Here is a 21473-nt window from a genome sequence, read left to right as displayed (position 1 = left end):
GATAGTTCTTGATTGCACCTTCTAATATATGGTTCTAGTGTGGAAACATAGAGGCTATGTTAGGAGAAACCAATTAACCCCGGAAGACGGTTAGATTGGGCCTTACTTCGATATTCATGCATGTTTAGTTTACCATTGATTTGCTTCTGTGTTATTGCATGATCAAGCGGCATCTACATCTACCCATTTCCCTTGGTGCTTAGTTATATTGATTTTAATCCATTTCGTTCTTAATTTGATCTCCTAGTTATTCACATTTCTTGTTTCGAGATAGCTTAGACTCTAAGTAATGAATGCGGTGTTTATGCATTTCTCCCTGTGGTTCGACCCCTCTACTTGCTCTATACTCGTAATAGGTTGAGTCGAGTGTTATAAATTGTATTTGACTTAGGTGTAGTTGTTTGACGACGCAATTATAACCTTTGTCAAATTGGCGCCGTTGCCGGGGAGACGGCTTCCATTGCTATTTCATTGCTTTATTTGAGACTATCTCACTTTTTTTATTTGTTAGTACTTGCTACTTTTTGTTACTTGTCAGTGCTTACGTTCTCCTTAGCTTTGTTGTATGAACAGAGAACGAACCCGCTCAAGGTCTTTAATTCCCATCGATCCGGAGCTAGAGAGGTCTTTGTCCCTACTTCGAAGAGAAGCGAGAGCAAGGAGTAGAAATTCTCACACCCCGACGAAAGGAGTAAGAGAATTAGAAGATACTAAACCCTCTTCACCTTCAAGTGAAGAGTTAATTCACCATCAAGCCCGAAAATCAACCCCTTTTCAACCTTTAAGTCCGAAAGTGAAGAAGGTTCTAAAATGGGAGAGAATACACCTTTGAGTCAACTTGGGGCTCCCGAAGCCTTTAGAGCACAAAGTGGGATCCTAACTCCTACTACTCAAGCTAACAATTTCGAGATCAAGCCTTATTTAATTGCTTTGATTGAGAGGAAACAATTCTCGGGTGGAAAGTTTGAGAGTCCTTATGAGCACTTAAAAGAGTTTGAGAAATATTGTGACACGGTAAAAGTCAATGGAGTGACTCAAGAATATATTCGCCTCAAGATGTTTCCATTTTCTCTAATTGGAAGAGGTCTAGAATGGCTAGAGAAGGAGGTGCCCCCTAACTCTCTCACAACATGGGACCAAGTGACTACGGCTTTCTCGAGGAGATTTTACAACCATAGGAAGACCGCCGAGGCTCGGTCTTTGATCCAAGGTTTTCGCCGAAAGAGTGGTGAGTCTCTAAGTGCGGCATGGGACCGGTACAAAGAGCTTCAACGTCAATGCCCACACCATAGGATACCCAAGTATCAACTCATTCACACTTTCTATGGAGGTCTTACACCTCAAGGGAGAACAAGCCTAGACGCCGCGGCCGGCGGTCCGATCATGAACAAAGGAGAGGATGAAGTGGAGTGTATTATAGAGGAGGCCGCAAAGCATTATGATGATTAGTATGAAGGAGAAAGGGAAGCTATTTCTAATAAGGGTGTCTATGCATTGGAGCAAGCCAACGCAATCAACAATCTCTCTACCCAAATCTCCAAAATGGCCTAGCAAATGGACGAATTGATGATAGAAAACTCCAACCCTCATGGTAATACCTCCCATTCAACCAAGGGAGGCAATGGTATGACCACTTCCTCCCCCTCTTCTTATAATAAAATGCCTCAAGGATGTATGTTTTGCTCTAATTGTGAAACCTATGATCATGATACCTCCCATTGTGTGTATGCTTGTGAAGTTCAACCCCCTCCCCATGAATTTGATTATAATGTGGAAGATGTCAATGCTATGAATTTTGCTCCTAGAATGGGGAATGTAGGAAACTTGAGGCCAAACTCCAATCAAATGGGAAATTGGAATCAAGGTGGAAACCGTGGTTGGATCCACAGTGGTGGTGGTTATGATGTCCAATACCATGGTGGGGGAGGCCCTTCCAATCTCAATGGAAGAGGCTACCCTAACCAAAGAGGGTATGTTTATCAAAACCAACAACCCAATTCCCGATACCATGACCATCAAAATCAAAATTTTGGTAACCAAGGTAACATGGGAAACAATCAACAAAACAATGTTCCCAACCAAGGCACCGGAGGCAATAGGGGCCAATATGTTTCTAACTATGCCCAAACCAATAGGCCTCCGGGTTTCCATCAACCCCAACTTCATCACCTCAACAACCTTTTCAACTTGAAGCCCCTCCAAATGATCCCGTGATGGCTAAGTTTGAGGCCATCATGAAAATGCATGAAGAGGATAAGAGGAGACATGAAGAGGATAAGAGGAGGAATGAAGAGGATAGAATGAGATATGAGGAGGATAAAAAGCGAACCAATGCTCATATGAAAATGCTTGAAACCCAAATTGCTCAACTTTCTTCTAATTATCTTCTTCTTCTACCATCCCAAGTAAAGGAGTCAACCCAAAACCTTTGTATGTCGTGACAACAAGGAGTGGGAAGGTAGTAGGGAGTGACCCTTTGGTTGAGGAGGAACCCCAAGAGGAGGTAGAGCTCGAGAGGGGGGTGAGAGAACCAATGAGCCTTTGAGTGTTGAGAAGGAGAAAGATGTTGAGGTGCCAAAGGAGAAAGAGGCCACCCCCTTGCCCCTAAATCTCCAACCTAGATAGGAGAGACTACCTTTTCCACAACGATTTGTGAGAGCTAAGCTTAATGCTCAATTTGGGAAGTTTTTGGATGTGATTAAGAATTTGCATGTTTCCCTTCCTTTTGTTGATGCCATGAAACAAATGCCCCATTACTCCAAGTTTTTAAAAGACCTCTTGAGTGGGAGAAGGGAGTGTGAAACGGTGAGCTTGACCGCCAATTGTAGTGCAACTCTTTCCAACAAACTCCCTACCAAGTTTAAGGATCCGGATAGTTTTTCCATCCCTTGTTCTATTAATGGCATTAAATTTGATAAAGCTTTGTGTGATTTAGGAGCAAGTGTGAGTCTCATGCCATACTCCGTCTACCAAAAGCTTAGTGTAGGAACCCTTTCCCCCCACTAACGTTACTCTCCAACTAGCAAACCGCTCCATTAAGTTTCCCATGGGTAAGGTTGAGGACATTCCCTTTAGGATAGGAAAGTTCACATTCCCCGTGGATTTCCATGTGCTAGAGATGGATGAGGATGAGAGGATTCCTATAATTTTGGGTAGACCATTTCTAGCTACTTCTAGAGCTATCATCGATGTGAAGGAGGGTAAGATATCCTTGAAAATTGACAATGATTCTATTGAATTTGATTTGAACAATGTCATACAACAACCCTCCTCAAGTGATGAATGTTCTAGAGTAGATATTCTTGATACCGTGCTTAATGAATTTTCTCGCTCCCACTTGCATGCTACTAATGATCCTCTTAAAAGTGTGTTGTTGAATGAATCCAAGATAGATACTTACAAGGAAGACATACAATTTTATGAGAATTTGCTTGAGGAAAGTAGAGTGAGTGCAAGGATGCGAGCACGGAGGAAGAGGCTTTCTACATCCATGATCTCTTTCATGTTGAAAAAAGAGAAGAGAGCACCAATGGTAAGGGAGCACCAAAGGTAGACTTAAAACCTCTACCTTTGGGCTTCAGGTATGCATTTCTTGGTTCCGATGAATCTTTCCCCGTGATTGTCCGGAGGAGCAAACCTCCCTCTTGATCAATGTTTTGAGAAAACACAAAAAAGCTTTGGGTTATACCATTGATGATATCAAAGGTATAAGCCCCTCTTTATGCATGCACAAAATTGATCTAGAGGGAGATGCCAAACCCATTAGACAAAGGCAAAGGAAGCTTAACCCTTCCATGCAAGAGGTTGTGCGGAAGGAAGTGGCTAAGCTTCTTGATGCGGGAATTATATACCCAATTGCTCATAGTGATTAGGTATCTCCCGTACAAGTTGTGCCTAAGAAAGGGGGCATGACGGTAGTGAAAAATGATCATGATCAACTAGTTCCCACTAGGCTTGTCACCGGTTGGCGCATGTGTATTGACTATCGCCAACTTAACACAAGTATATGCAAAGATCATTTTCCACTACCGTTCATTGATCAAATGTTGGAAAGCGTTACAAAGCATTCCTTCTATTGTTTCCTTGATGGTTACCCGGGATTTTTCCAAAACCCGATTGACCCCAAGGATCAAGAGAAGACGACTTTCACATGCCCCTACGGTTCTTATGCATATCGTAGGATGCCTTTCGGGCTTTGTAATGCTCCCGCAACATTCCAACGTTGCATGATGTCCATTTTTAGTGATATGATTGAGGATGAGATAGAGATCTTCATGGACGACTTCTCCGTTGGAGGAGCCACCTATGAAGACTGTCTATCTAATTTATCTCGTTACTTAGAAAGATGTGAGAGGGATAACCTCGTGTTGAATTGGGAAAAGTGCCTTTTTATGGTAGAAAGTGGGATTGTTCTTGGGTACAAAATTTCCCATGCCTGCATTGAGGTAGATAGAGCCAAGGTAGAGGTCATTGAGAAACTCCCTCCCCCCACCAACGTGAGGGAAGTGAGATCCTTTCTTGGCCATGCCGGGTTCTATCGGCGTTTTATAAAAGATTTTTCATTGATTGCTAAGCCTCTCACATCCCTATTGCAACAAGATAAAGAGTTTGTATTTGATGATGCTTGTCAAGAGTCTTTTTGTAGGTTGAAAGAAGCCCTTTGCACCGCCCCTATTGTCCAAGGTCTGGATTGGTCTCTTTCATTTGAGCTCATGTGTGATGAAAGCGACGAGGCTATTGGTTCGGCTCTTGGGCAACGAAAGGATGGGAAACTTCATGTCGTACATTATTTGTCTAAAACTCTCAATGATACCCAACGAAACTACACAACTACGGAGAAGGAGTTCCTAGCGGTTATTCACTCATTTGCGAAGTTTAGAACCTACCTCATTTGTTCTAGGACAAGTGTATACCGACCACTCGGCACTTAAATATTTGATAGGAAAGAAGGAAGCTAAACCGAGTTTGTTGAGATGGGTTTTAGTTCTCCAAGACTTTGATTATGAAATGAGAGACAAGAATGGAGCCGAGAATGTGGTGGCGGATCACCTTTCAAGGTTGGGCGGTGCAAGGTTCAAGGAAAATGGTTTGCCGATAGAGGATGCTATAAGGGATGATGTGCTATATGTTCTTGAAGTGAAGTCGGCGCCATGGTATGCTGATATTGCGAATTATTTGGCTTGTGTTCTCCATATGTGCCACTCTTCTCCTTGTGGTGGACATATGAGTGCTCAAAAAACCGCCTCAAAGGTTCTTCAATCTATGCTCTTTTGGTCTTCTCTATTCAAGGATGCTTGGATATTTGTCAAGATTTGTGATAGATGTCAACGGATGGAGAATATTTCTAGAAGGGATGAAATGCCGCAAAACCCCATCCTTGAGCTTGAAGTTTTTGATGTGTGGGCTATAGACTTCATGGGCCCTTTTATTTCTTCACATGGGAACAAGTATATTTTGGTCGCCGTTGATTATGTGTCTAAGTGGGCGGAGGTCGTAGCTTCACCAACGAATGACTCTAAGGTGGTGGTCAATCTTTTCAAGAAAGTGATCTTCCTGAGATTTGGTGTTCCAAGAGCAATAATTAGTGATGGGGGGTTGCGTTTCAAGCACCACACCTTCGTTCGACTTCTCGATAAGTATGGGGTGTCTCACAAGCGAGGGCTCGCTTACCACCCTCAAACGAGTGGTCAAGCGGAGATCACCAATAGAGAGCTTAAGGTGATTTTGGAGAAGACGGTTGCTAGGACGAGGAAGGATTGGTCCTCCAAACTCATTGATTCTCTATGGGCTTATAGAACCGCCTTCAAGACCCCGATAGGGACTAGCCCCTACAAGCTCGTCTATTGAAAGAATTATCATTTGCCCGTGGAAATGGAGCATCGTGCGCATTGGGCAATAAAGCAAGTCAACTTGGATCTCCATAATGTGGGAGAACAAAAGCTTCTAGAGTTGCACGAGCTAGAGAAGATGAGGATGAATGCCTACGAGAGTGCAAGAATGTACAAGGCGAGAACAAAAGCTTGGCACGATGCCCAAATCGCCAAGAAAGATTTTTTAAGGGCCAAAAGGTGCTCCTCTTCAACTCGCGATTGAAACTCTTCCCAGGTAAACTTTGATTAAGGTGGAGTGGACCGTACACTATCACGGAGGCATTTCCATATGGGGCCTATGAAATTTTCCAAGACGGCCACTCACCTTTCAAAGTCAACGGCCACTCACCTTTCAAAGTCAACGACCCTTGAGGCATTCCCATATGGAGTGGACTGTCTCAAGCCCTATTACGAAGGATTCCCAAGTGATGAACCGATTTCTGTGACTCTTCTTGATGTGCATCATCGATATGACCTTCCTTGACTTGCTCGAGCAACGTCGAGCTAACGACGTTAACCAAAAGCGCTTCCGGGAGGCAACCCGAGTTTCTCTTTATTTTATTTAGTCTTGTGTTTTGTGGGTTTAGATTAATTTGGATGTTTGGTTATTTATATTTTTGTTGTTTGATGTTGTAGGGTAGGAATAGAGTCGGGAAATGCGGCTAAGTGAAGAAGAGGAGCTCAAATTCCAAGGATTTAATGAGCAAATCAGTTGAATGGTGCGTCCGCTCCATCCCATAGGAGCACCCGCACCATTCCTGCAAATTTTCATCCGGAAAGGCAGCTTAATGGAGCGGCCGCTCCACTTACAAGGAGCGCTCGCTCCACATGTGGAGCGCCCGCACCATTAGCTGAATTTCACTAGGCAAATAAGCCTAATGGAGCGTCCGCTCCATTCTAAGGGAGCGCCCGTTCCCCCCCGTGGAGCGCCCGCTCCATTTGATTTTTCGGAAAAAAAATCAGGTTTAATAACCCGATTTCTCCCTTTCTTCCTCACTTTCCCTCATTTCATCTTCACACTCAAACCCTAATAAAAACCCTCTTCACTCACCCCTCGCAATTTCTCACACAAATCTCTTTCACACACAATCAAAATCACGAATTTCACACCAAATTTCACCTCAAATTTGATTTTTTATCCTTTGGTGACGAGATCAGCAAATTTCATCCGATTTGGGTCTTTGTTCTTTGAGTTTTTTCGAAGCAATTTGGTATGAATTTCTTACTCTACTTCACTTAACTGTTGATTTTGTAAGTATATTTGGCCATATTGTTGCAAAATTTGTGAATTGAAGGCTTAAATTTGTTGGATTTCATGACCACTTACTAGTTCATGTACTACTTGTGTATGATGTTTGATTGGAGGTAAATTTGAGAAGTATGTGTCTAGTAATGTTATGTTTGGGCTGCATTGATTATTTGGATAAAGTTTGTTTTGGATTTCACTTACAATTTTCATACTTGTATAGTGGGTTAATTTTTGTCCATGCTAGCGTACCATATGTTCATGATGTTTAATTTATGCTCATTTTCAATTGTTTATGCTAGTAGTGTTTGATTTCACATGAAATTGGTATTTGTATGGTTTTGTCAAAGTGAACTACTTTGATGGAGGATTATGTTATTTGGTTGATGAATTTTTATTAAACATGCTAAATTGGGCATTTAGAGGGTGTTAATGCTTCCATCACTTTATTTTGAATATAGAAATGCTTAGAAGTGATTTTGAACCCCCTCATATGTCCTAATTTTTCCTAATTTTGTTCATTGAGTGGCTTCCATTTCACCATGTAATGCCTTTTAGCTAGTTGTCTTGATTGTGAGTGATTGATATTTATGAGATAAGTATTTGAAGTTGGATTCTTGGTTGTTTGTAGGTACTTATCCTTTCCCAAGCTTATTTGTTGTTGCAAATTCAACCATCAAAATCATGTCTCGCCGATTTAGGGACTTGTTGCCGGGGTCTTCATCCCGAAAATCTCAGAAGTGGTCTACCTCTCAAGCCCCATCTAGTTCCGCCGCGGTGCCCAACGCCCCCCTTAACCCTATAAGGTGAAGTTTGGGTCACCTTATCAAGAGAAGTGCTACGAAGAGCTCTCAAAACGGGTTATCCGGTCCACCCGGTTCTATGATAAGGAGTGTTGTCAAGCCTTTGGCATCGATGCCGATGTCCGAGATATGGCCGAATCTTTTGGGTGGGAGACCTTCCTAAACCTCAAGGTCCCTTCTAAGTTCACCCATGACCCCTCGGCCGAGCCCAAGGCGCCATTCACCTACCGGGAGCTCACTCTCGAATGTCTCTCGTCCTTCAACCTTCAATCAACAGAGAGACGGGGGGGGGGGGGGGGGGGTTGAAAGAGGTCGAACTCCACTTCCGCGTGTTCAACAATCAACGGAAGGTGACAATGAGTGAGCTAAACCGGATGTTCGGGTGGGATCCCGACAGCCCCGTGCATAGAATCTTCGATAATGAGAGGATATGGCAGGGCTATGATTAGCAGGAGTGGTGGAGCACCATCACCCAAGGCGTCACCAAGTTCAAATCGAGGTCCGCGAAGGGGTCAAAAATCATCCATCCGGCCCTTCGCTACTTTCATAGGTTAATGGTGTATGTTTTATTTTCTCGTCAAGAGCTCGGGAAAATCAATTAAGAGGAGCTCACTCTACTGTGGTTGGCCACCGACGGGTACATTAACTATGATCACGGTGTGAATTTCGGGGGCCTCCTCACAGACCGCTTCCATGAGACTCAACTCGATACCTCCCTTACCGGCGACATTCAATTGGGGGGGATGATAACTTGGATACCTCCCCTACTTGAACTTAGGGGCCATCAAGACGGCCGGGATGATTCGCGAGGTGCCTACTCGCATGGGGGCGGACGAACGGGTTTGGATGGTCCGCGACTCTTCTTGGTGCCTCCTCCCAAACGACTACGTCACTAACCCGCCAGAAGATGGGAATCAATGGCGTGTTGCCTGAGCCCCTGCGCAAAGGCGGCAAGAACAACAACAACAACAAGAACAACAACAACAACAATTTCACCACCACCAACAACAACAAGGTTTTCACCAACAACAATTTGAGCATCAACCCTTCCATTATGGGGAAGGTTCTTAACCGATGCATGTCCCCTACTTTAGTGAGGGAGGTATGGCTTCTTCTTCTTCCTCCTTTAACGTTGAAACCGCTTTTCAAAATCTGAGTATGCAAGTAAACCGGTCGGCGGAAGTCGCCGATGGTCACTCGGTTTACAATGCTAACATCTACGATTGGCATGTAAACCAAGGGCATTTCGACCCTCCGGTGAATTATCCTTACTTCTCGCCCTAACAAGGGCCGATTCCTTGTCACGAGGAACCGCATGCAGACGGGACTCCCCGTCAACCAGTTTGGCCCTATTGGCCCGGGCCTTCATTTCAAGGTGCCCCCCGCGTGAACTACCCCACCTCTGAGGGGTATGAGTACAAGGCACCGGGGTGATGTGATTACCGTGGGGATCCCAACTACCCCCTGTACACATTGAAGCCCCTTGAGATGCCCCCTCCCTTTGACTCTCTTCCGGACTATCAACAAGACTTGTACCGGAACCGTGGTTTTCCACCGGGCTACACCGGTGGATGGGACCCCCATGGCCCTTCAATTGACGTCGATTACGAATGGCGTCCGTATGGAGAGGGTTCTAGTTCCCATATGGAGGACTAGGGCCCTCGGGCCTACATTTAGCCCTTCCCCCCCAACCCGATTTCCATTTTGCTCAAACCGAGGACGGTTTTCCGTTCTAGTGTGGGGGGGGTGCTTATTCATTGTTTTATTCATGGGGCTTTGTTTTATGGGGCAGATTCATGGACAATAGGTGTCTTTTGCAAGCTTTCTTTCAATGTTGGTTGATGCTCACTTTCTCTCTTCTCTAAAAATGATGTTTTTGATGATAACCTTGTGTTGTTTTGGCTCCCAATCTCAAAAATCCAAACTCCCTCTTAATCCAAACCATTTTTCTTTTCTTTATTCCTTTTCTTTAGTAGTCTTTTTTTGCTTTATTTATTTTTCTTGTTATTTCTTTGTATATATTTCCCTTGCTACTATCCAAATATTTTCCGAGTTGTTTTGGATGTTGACATTTTTGTAGGGCTTATTGGCGCATTTTCCAAGTTTTTCCGAGCGATGGAGTTTCATGACTGTGGACTTGCGATTTTTAAGCACTATTGAGTGACGAAAACTCCTTCTCAACTCTTTAAATATTTTGATTGGTTGCATAGTTTAGGTTAGACTAGGAAGAAGTTGAATGGTTCGAGGTTGCTTGATTTGGTTCTAAGGAACCTGGGATCGTTGATGTTGCTATCAACGATCACTTGTATGACAATTTGGATTTACTTGGATTACATGCCTCTTTAGTGAACCTTTTTAATTTCTTCCTCTTTCTTTTGTGTTGCTTTTCTTTTTCTTTTGTGTGATAATCATGACTATGACAAGTGGAAATATTTTTGATGTGGATTTGCTCATTCATTTGGACTTGTGGATTTGTGTGCCTTTTTGACGACACGTCTTTGAATGCTTACCTTCCTAGTTGATGAAGGTTTACACAATTTGAGAGTGCTTAGGTTGAATTAGACACATTGTAAGCTAAGGTAGCCCGGTTTAGAACTTTTGAGGACGTTTGAACCCCTAGTTCACGGGAAAGTGGTAAGATGGTGTTGCTCTCTATGGTGGATAGAATTCCCTTGGTTGGTATTTGCTTTTTCCTTATCCCGAGTGAGCTTCATTTGTTCTAGCCTTCATCATTCTTGTGAGCGGCGTTTTGGATCCTGAACTATGCATATCTTAATCCTTGTGTTGGTATCTAGCTCCCAAGATCATGACCATATAACTCTAGAGGAGGAAGAGGGCATTTCTTCTCATTTTTCTTTGTTTTCATTGTGTTTTGTTACAAATTTGATTTTCATTTTACATTCACCCAGTTGCTAACCATTTTGAGCCTTATTTCCCCTTTTCTTGATTTAGCCATATTACAAACCTAGCGGCCTATGTTCTACCAACCCTTGTAGTTAGTGAAGCATCGGCTTGTAAGGTTCGAGTTTGATAATGTTGAATTTGAGCAAGAAAGTTGTGTAATTTGGTTCAAATAAGGTCTTGAAAGATTATTCATGAAAAGAGTATGCAAAAAGGTTTGGCAAGGAAGTTGAAACTCATGAAAACCAAGAAAAAAAATGAAAAAAAGAAAAAAAAGAATGGGAAAAAAAAGAAGAGAAAAATGGATGAAAATGAAAATGGTGAAGCAAATGAAAGATATGAAAAGAGGTATAATAATGTTGTGAATTTTGTATTGAAGGTTGTAATTTGAGATTAGGTTCAATTCGTAGGTTGTTCTTGAGAGATGGCCACTCTTATGCTTCACTTAGGAGTTTCCACCAAAATTTTCAAATTGATTCCTAACCTTAACCTCTAGCCATGACATTACAACCCTAGTTAGACTTTAGAGGGGCGTGGTCAAAGAACGGTGGAGGGAGATGGATTTCAACCCTATGGAGAGAGTATGCATAGTCGTTGGACTAACCTTTCCCTAGGCCAAACAAAATTTATAATCACTCAACACACCCTTATACAAGTATAATGGTAAGTCGAGGGTAGAACCACTGAGGAATGGGGGGCGACCTTCTATTGTCAAAGTCAAGCTATTGCGAAATGGTAATGTAAAGGGTGCGAATGCTAAAACGACTAAACAAACTAGGTTGAAAAAAATATATCAAGTACTAGGGTTTGGGATCCACATATACTTGTAACAGATTCAACTTATTGGGAAAGGAATTGACTAAGTCGAGTGATGTGAGGGAAAATTAATCATGCAATCAAAAGAGCATATCAAGCTTGTCTCCTAGAGGTCAAACTAGCGTCAACTACGAGAGACTGATGAGTGGCATTTATGTCACTCTTTTACCCTTTTTCTTTAAGAATTCTCCCCTCATTTAGCACTTGTTTGAGCCTTTTTCAAGCACTTTGTCTTAGCTTTGCTTCACCTTGTTTTCTTTTTGTGTTTTCCGTTTGACAAAGGGAAATAATCGCATCGTTAAACGACTATCCCTAAATCAAATACAATTTAGAATAACACTCTACTAGCCTAATATAAGTATAGGGCAAATGAAGGGGTCGAACCACGGGGAGAAACGCATAAACACCGCATTCATTACTTAGAGTCTAAGCTATCTCAAAACAAGAAGTGTGAATAAATAAGAGATCAAGCTAAGAACAAAATGGACTAAAGATCAATATAACTAAGCACCAAGGGGAGTGGGTAGGCGAGGATGCTATTTGAACATGCAATAACACGAAAGCAAATTGAGGGTGAACTAAGCATACATGAATATCGAAACTAAACCCAATCTAATCTCCTTCCGGAGTTAATTGGCTTCTCCTAACATAGCCTCTATGCTTCCACACTAGAACCATATATTAGGAGGTGCAATCAAAGAACTATCGATAGAAATGAATCTCAACTAAGTCAACTTCCGTTTCTTGTTAGCAAAGATTCACCTTTAATCAACTAACAATGTGCACTTGCAAGAAGATCAAAGAATATCAAGCATGCAAAGGTTTAATCACAAACAACTCAATCCCAATATTACAAGCATGAACAAATAGCAACTACACCATCCCCTCACCCTTGGCTAGGTGACTACTCACAAATCATATCGAAACCAGTATCAATCATCAAATCAATAAGCTTCAACATGATCAATAAGCAAAGAAGGAAAATCAAAGTAAGCAAACAAAAATAAATGCAAAAGTAAAGAAAGAGAGTAAGAGATTTCTCATTAATTGAAGATGTAGATTTACAAAGGTTCAAACAAGCTTCTTCTTCAAAATCCAAGTTCATCAATGAAGAAATCCACACTTTCTCTCTCTACCAAATGAAAACTAATGGTGTTTCTCTCTTTAGATTAGAGCTAAAATGTACATAATCATCTCATTACAATTCTAAGGGTATTTATATGCCCCTCACATTACCCTAAAGATGGAATAAAAGTGCATGGAAATACTCACGAGAGCGGCCGCTCCATCGAGGGGGAGCGGACGCTCTAGAGGGTATTAATCAAGATAGCCGCCTTAGTGGAGCGGGCGCTCTCCCAGACAGGAGCGGGCGCTCCAGGATGGGGAGTGGACGCTCCTCTCTAGGTGAGCGGGCGCTCCTATAACCTGTGGAACAGGGTAAAATGGAGGAAACGGTGCGGCCACTCCTCTAAGGTGAGCGGGCGCTCCTCTAGGCTGTGAAGCAAGGCTGGAAGGGAAACAAATGGTGCGGCCGCTCCCATGGGATGAGCGGGCACTCCTCTATGTACTCCGGGTTCTTCTTCAAGTCCATGCTCCTCTCTTCTCCTAATCCAATGCACTTCAAAAGGGTAAACTAAGCCTCGAGCGAGATCACACGAGCACTCCATCAACATACACAATCACTCGTACACAAACATCAGTATAGTAGAGAGGGGAGAGCGACAAAACAAAGCAAAAAGAAAGGAAAAGAAGGGAAAACATAAAAAGGAAACAAGGCAAAGCAAAGCTAAGACAAGGTACTTGAAAAAGGCTCAAACAAGTGCTAAATGAGGGGAAAATTCTTAAAGAAAAAGGGTAAAAGAGTGATATAAATGCCACTCATCAAAATCCCCCACACTTGCCTCTTGCTTGTCCTCAAGCAAGAAGAACTAAAACAAAGAACAAACACAACAAACATAACATGACAAGGTTTAAGAAAATCAATCAAGTTTCACGGTGGGAAGTGCTCCATTTGGTTTCAAACATAGGGACATCCATCAAAGAATACTTACCTTTCTCAATTCAATAGGGAAAACACGTTCTAAGATGCTCATGGTTGAAGGAGACAAACCTAAGCTAAGCATAGAGAACTAATGATTTCATCCTCCACCCTAGCCCCATCCAAGACGGTCCACGTTCTCTCCACTAGTTTCAATTCATCCCCTAGTTAGCTCCTCATGATTCCTCGAGGGAACCGGAAAAAGATATTTCTATGTGGAACAATGAGGTTATCCCGAAATCTCAACCATGCACACTTTCTCCATAAGGTTGAAATCCATTTCCCTCCACCGTTCTTTGTCTGCACTCCTCCAAGTCCAAGGGTCTTAACTTGGGTTGTAATGTCATGGCTAGGGGTTAAGGTTGGGAATCAATTTGAAAATTTTGGTGGCAAATCCTAAGTGAAGCAAAAGAGTGGCCATCTCTCAAGAACAACCTAAGAATTGAACCTAAATTCAAATTGCAACCTTCAATACAAATTTCATAACACTACTTCATTTCTCTCATCATTTTCTCTTTTTTTTTTTCTCTCTTTTTTTTTTCCCATTTCCTTCACTCTTTTTTTTTTCACTTTTTGTATTTCAATTTTTTTTTTCAAAATTTTTTGTTCTTTCTTTTTTGTTCTTTCTTTTTTTGTTCTTCTTGGTTTTCATATGTTGCATCCTTATTCACAAACTTTTGCATATATTTTCTTTCATGAACAACTTCCAAAATCTCACTTGAACCAATATTCACAACTTTCTTGTCTCAAAACCAACATTCTCAAACTCGAACCTCACAAGCCAATGATTCACTAACTACAAGGGTTGGTAGAATATAGGCCGATAGGTTTGTAATATGGCTAGATCAAGAAAGGGGAATAAGGCCCAAATTGGTTAGCAAGTGGGTGGATGTAAAAATGAAAACCAAATTTGTAACAAAACACAAAGAAAACGAAGAAAAATGAGAAGAAATGCCCCCTTCCTCCGTTAAAGTTGTTTGGTCACGATCTCGGGAGCTAGATACCAACACAAAGATTAAGACATGCATAGCTAAAGGTCTAAAATGCCACTCACAGGAATGATGAAGGCTAGAACAAATGACGCTCACTCGGGGTAAGAAACAAGCAAATACTAACCAAGGGAATTCTATCTACCATAGAGAGCAACACTATCTTACCACTTTCCTGTGAGCTAGGGGTTCAAACGTCCTCAAAAGTTCTAAATCGGGCTACCTTAGCTTACAATGTGTCTAATTCAACCCTAAGCACTCTCAAACCGTGTAGACCCTCATCAACTAGGAAGGTAAGCATTCAAAGACATGTCGTCAAAAGGCACACAAATCCACATGTCCAAATGAATGAGCAATTTCACATTAAAAATATTTCCACTTGTCATAGTCATGATTGTCGCACAAAAGAACAAAGAAAAGCAACACAAAAGAAAGAGGAAGAACCAAAAAGGTTCACAAAAGAGGCATGTAATCCAAGTAAATCCCAATCGTCATACAAGTGATCGTTAATAACAACATCAACGATCCCAGCTAGGTTCCTTAGAACCAAAATCAATCAACCTCGAACCATTCAACTTCTTCCTAGTCCAACCTAAACTATGCAACCAATCAAAATATTTAAAGAGTTGAGAAGGAGTTTTCGTCACCCAATAGTGCTTAAAAATCGCAAGACCACAATCATGAAGCTCCATTGCTTGGAAAACCTTGGGAAATGCGTGAATAAGCCCTATAAAAATGTCTAAATCCAAAACTACTCGGAAAATATTTGATTAGTAGCAAGGAAAATATATACAAAGAAATAACAAGAAAAATAAACAAATAAAAAAGGACTACTAAAGAAAAGGAACAAAGAAAAGAATAATGGTTTGGATTAAGAGGGAGTTTGGATTTTTGAAATTGGGAGCCAAAACAACACAAGGTTATCATCAAAAACATCATTTTTAGAGAAGAGAGAAGGTGAGCATCAACCAACATTGAAAGAAAGCTTGCAAAGACACCTATTGACCATGAATATGCCCGAAAAAACAAAGCCCTTTGAATAAAACAATGAATAAGCACCCCTCCCACACTAGAACGGAAAACCGTCCTCGGTTTGAGCAAAATGGAAATCGGGGTGGGAGGGAAAGGGCTAAATGTAGGCCCGAGGGCCCTAATCCTCCGTATGGGAACTAGAACCCTCTCCATACGGACGCCATTCGTAATCAATGTCGATTGGATGGCCATGGGGGTCCCATCCACCGGTGTAGCCCGGTGGAAAACCGCGGTTCCTGTACAAGTCTTGTTGATAGTCCGGAAGAGGGTTAAAAGGAGGGGCATCTCAAGGGGCTCCGATGTGTACATGGGGTAGTTGGGATCCCCACGGTAATCACATCCCCCCGGTGCGTTATAGTCATACCCCTAAGAGGTGGGGTAGTTCACGCGGGGGGCACCTTGAGATGAAGGCCCGGGCCAATAGGGCCAAACCGATCGACGGGGTGTCCCGTCAACACGCGGTTCCTCGTGACAAGGAACCGGCCCCTGTTGGGGCGGGAAGTAGGGATAGTTCATCGGAGGGTCGAAATGCCCTTGGTTTACATGCCAATCGTAGATGTTGGCATTGTAAACCGAGTGACCATCGGCGACTTCCGCCAACCGGTTTACTTGCATACTCAGATTTTGGAAAGCAGTTTCAATGTCAAATGAGGAAGCAGAAGCCATACCTCCCTCACTAAAGGAAGGGACGTGCATCGGTTGAGAACCTTCCCCATAATGGAAGGGTTGATGCTCGAATTGTTGTTGGTGAAAACCTTGTTGTTGTTGTTGTTGGTGAAATTGTTGTTGTTGTTGTTCTTGTTGCCGCCTTTGCCTAGGGGCTCGGGGAGCTCTCTCCCTCAACGACAAGCTACCCTCTTCAAGATTAGCTCAGGGAACACGCCATTCATTCCCATTTTCTGGCGGGTTAGTGACGTAGTCGTTTGGGAGGAGGCACCAAGAAGAGTCGCGGACCATCCATACCCGCTCATCTCCTCCCACGCGAGTAGGCACCTCGCGAATCATCCTGACCGTCTTGAGTGCCCCTAAGTACAAGAAGGGCTGCTCATCAATCGGGGTGACCTTGGCTAACTTCGCTCCATAGCCTAGCTTGTAGGCCATCCAAGTGATCATCCTCCCCAATTGAATGTCGCTAGTGAGGGAGGTACCGAGTTGAGTCTCATGGAAGCGGTCTGTGAGGACGCCCTCGAAATTCACACCGTGATCATCATTAATGTACCCGTCGGTGGCCAACCACAGTAGAGTGAGCTCCTCTTGATTGATTTTCCCGAGCTCTTGACGGGAAAATAAGGCATACACCATTAACCTATGAAAGTAGTGAAGGGCCGGATGGATGATTTCCGACACCTTGGCGGATCTCGACTTGAACTTGGTGATGCCTTGGGTGATGGTGCTCCACCACTCCTGTTCATCATAGCCCTGCCACATCCTCTCATTATCGAAGACTCTATGCACGGGGCTCTCGGGATCCCACCTAAACATTTGGTTTAGCTCACTCATTGTCACCTTCCGTTGGTTGTTGAACATGCGGAAGTGGAGTTCGAGCTCTTTCACCCCCCGCCTCTCTGTGGATTGAAGGGTGAAGGAAGAGAGGAATTCGAGGGTGAGCTCCCGGTAGGTGAATGGTGCCTTGGGGTCGGCCTTCAGGTCATGGGTGAACCTAGAAGGAACCTTGAGGTTTAGGAAGGTCTCCCACCCAAAAGACTCGGCCATATCTCAGACATCGGCATCGATGCTCAAGGCTTGACAACACTCCTTGTCATAGAACCGGGTGAACCTAATAACCCGTTTCGAGAGCTCTTCGTAGCACTTTTCTTGATAAGGTGACGCAAAGTTCACCTTATAGGGTTGAGGGGAAGCATTAGGCACCGCGGCGGAACTAGATGGGGCTTGAGAGGTAGACCCCTTCAGAGATTTTCGGGATGAAGACCCCGGCAATAAGTCCCTAAATCGGCTATGAATTTGCAACAACAAACAAGCTTGGGAAAGGATAAGTACCTACAAACAACCAAGAATCCAACTTCAAATACTCATCTCATAAATATCAATCACCCACAATCAAGACAACTAGCTAAAAGGCATTACATAGTGAAATGGAAGCCACTCAATGAACAAAATTAGGAAAAATTAGGACATATGAAGGGGGTTCAAAATCACTTCTAAGCATTTCTATATTCAAAACAAAGTGATGGATGCATTAACACCATCTAAATGCCCAATTTAGCATGTTTAATCAAAATTCATCAACCAAATGACATAATCCTCCATCAAAATAGTTTACTTTGACAAAACCATATAAATACCAATTTCATATCGAATCAAACAATACTAGCATAAATAATTGTAATTTAGCTTGAATTAAACACCATAAACAAGTATTATGGTAGCATGAACGAAAATTAACCCATGAAACAAGTATGAAAATTTGCAAGTGAAATCAACTACAAACTTCATCCAAACAACATTATAGCCCAAACATGACAATTCTAAACACATACTACTCAATTTCAACTCAATTCAAACATCATAAACAAGTAGTACATGAATGAGCAAGTAGTCATGAAATCCAACAAGATTTGAGTCTTCAATTCACAAATTAAGAAACAATATGGCTAATTATACTTACAAAATCAACAATTAAGTGAAATATAGTAAGAAATTCATACCAAATTGCTTCTAAAAAGCTCAAAGAACAAAGACCCAAATCGGATGAAATTTGCCGATCTCGTCACCAAAGGATGAAGAATCAAATTTGGAGAGAAATTTGTGATTTTGATTGTGTGTGAGGGTGATTTGTGTGAGAAATTGTGAGGGGTGAGTAAAGAGGAGTTTTTCTAAGGGTTTGAGTGTGAAGATGAAATGAGGGAAGGTGAAGAAGGAAAGGGAAAATTGGGTTTAAAACTCCCTTTTTTTCCAGAAAAACGACAGGAGCGGGCGCTCCACGGGGGGGAGCGGACACTCCGCTCTGGTAGGAGCGGGCGCTCCTTAAGAGTGGAGCGGACGCCCCATAAGGCTGTATTACCTTTTGATTTTGAGCTAATGGTGCGGACGCTTCACATCAGGAGCAGGCGCTCCTTGAGAGTGGAGCGGCCGCTCCATTAAGCTGCCTTACCTGATGGAATTTTGCAGGAATGGTGCAGGCACTCCTATGGGTTGGAGCGGACGCACCATTCAACTGATTTGCTCTTTAAATCCTTAGAATTTGAGCTCCTCTTTTTCACTTAGCCGCATTTCCTGACTCTATTCCTACCCTACAACATCAAACAACAAAAATTCAAATAACCAAATATCCAAATTAATCCAAATCCACAAGACACAAGACTAAAGAAAATAAAGAGAAACTAGGATTGCCTCCCGCAAGCGCGTTTGGTTAATGTCGTTAGCTCGACGTTCTTCGAGTAAATCAAGGAGGGTCATATCGATGATGCACATCAAGAAGAGTCACAGAAATTGGTTCATCACTTGGGAATCCTTCGTAATAGGGCTTGAGACGGTGACCGTTGACTTTGAAAGGAGATTGGCCGTCTTGGGAGATTTAATAGGCTCCATATGGGAATGTCTCCGTGATAGTGTACGGTCCACTCCACCTTGATCGAAGTTTACCCGGGAAGAGTTTCAACTGCGAGTTGAAGAGGAGCACCTTTTGGCCCTTGACAATATCTTTCTTCGCGATTTGGGCATCGTGCCAAGCTTTTGTTCTTGCCTTGTACATACTTGCACTCTCGTAAGCATTCATCCTCAACTCCTCTAACTCGTGCAACTCTAGAAGCCTTTGTTCTCCCGCATTATGGAGATCCAAGTTGACTTGCTTGATTGCCCAATGAGCACGATGCTCCATCTCCACGGGCAAATGACAATTCTTTTCATAGATGAGCTTGTAGTGGGTGGTCCCTATAGGAGTCTTGAAGGCGGTCCTATAAGCCCATAGAGAATCAATGAGTTTGGAGGACCAATCCTTCCTCGTCCTAGCAACCGTCTTCTCCAAAATCACCTTAAGCTCTCCATTGGTGATCTCCATACTTATCAAGAAGTCAGACGAAGGTGTGGTGCTTGAAATGCGACCCCCCATCACTAATTATTGCTCTTGGAACACCAAATCTCGGGAAGATCACTTTCTTGAAAAGATTGACCACCACCTTAGAGTCATTCGTTGGAGAAGCTACGACCTCAGCCCACTTGGACACATAATCAACGCGACCAAAATATACTTGTTCCCATGTGAAGAAATAAAAGGGCCCATGAAATCTATAGCCCACACATAAAAAACTTCAAGCTCAAGGATAGGGTTTTGCGGCATTTCATCCCTTCTAGAAATATTCCCCATCCGTTGACATCTATCACAAGTCTTGACAAATGTCCAAGCATCCTTGAATAGAGAAGGCAAAAAGAGCATAGATTGAAGAACATTTGAGGCGGTCTTTTGAGCACTCATATCTCCACCACAAGGAGAAGAATGGCACATATGGAGAACACTTTGAACCTCATCGTTAGGGACGCATCTCCTCAACAAACCATCGACCCGTCTCTTCAACAAAATCAGATCATACAGAATATCTCTTTGCCTCATGCTTAAGCTTTCGACGTTGTTGTGAAGTGAAGTCCGGAGGTATGGTACCACAAGCCAAATAATTCACAATATCCGCATACCATGGCCCCGACTTCACCTCAAGAACATATAGCACATCATCCCTTAGAGCATCCTCTATTGGCAAACCATCATCCTTGAACCTTGCACCGCCAAACCTTGAAAGGTGATCTGCCACCACATTCTCGGCTCCCTTCTTGTTTCTCATTTCATAATCAAAGTCTTGGAGAACTAAAACCCATCTCAACAACCTCGGTTTAGCTTCCTTCTTTCCTATCAAATATTTGAGGGCCGAGTGGTCGGTATACACAATCGTCCTAGAACCAATAAGGTAGTTCTAAACTTCTCAAATGAGTGAATAACCGCTAGGAACTCCTTCTCGGTACTTGTGTAGTTTCGTTGGGCATCATTGAGAGTTTTGGAAAAATAATGTATGACATGAAGTTTTCCATCCTTTCGTTGCCCAAGAACCAAACAAATAGCCTCGTCGCTTGCATCACACATGAGCTCAAATGGAAGAGACCATTCCAGACCTTGGACAATAGGGGTGGTGCAAAGGGCTTTTTTCAACCTACAAAAAGACTCTTGACAAGCATCATCAAACTCAAACTCTTTATCTTGTTGCAATAGGATATGAGAGACATAGCAATCAATGAAAAATCTTTTATAAGACGTCGATAGAACCCGACATGGCCAAGAAAGGATCTCACTTCCCTCACGTTGGTGGGGGGAGGGAGTTTCTCAATGACCTCTACCTTGGCTCTATCTACCTCAATGCCGGCATGGGAAATTTTGTGCCCAAGAACAATCCCACTTTTTACCATAAAATGGCACTTTTCCCAAATCAACACGAGGTTAGCCCTCTCACATCTTTCTAAGCAATGAGATAAATTAGATAGACAATCTTCATAGTTGGCTCCTCCAACGGAGAAGTCATCCATGAAGACCTCTACCTCATCCTCAATCATATCACTAAAAATGGACATCATGCAACGTTGGAATGTTGCGGGAGCATTACAAAGCCCGAAAGGCATTCTACGATACGCATAAGTACCGTAGGGGCATGTGAAAGTCGTCTTCTCTTGATCCTTGGGGTCAATCGGGATTTGGAAAAATCCCGAGTAACCATCAAGGAAATAATAGAAGGAATGCTTTGTAATCCTTTCCAACATTTAATCAATGAACGGTAGTGG

Source organism: Chenopodium album, chromosome 20 (genome assembly GCF_948465745.1).
Source record: "Chenopodium album chromosome 20, dcCheAlbu1.1, whole genome shotgun sequence".
NCBI classification, from domain to species: domain Eukaryota; kingdom Viridiplantae; phylum Streptophyta; class Magnoliopsida; order Caryophyllales; family Amaranthaceae; genus Chenopodium; species Chenopodium album.
Note: the sequence above shows the minus strand (reverse complement) of the source record.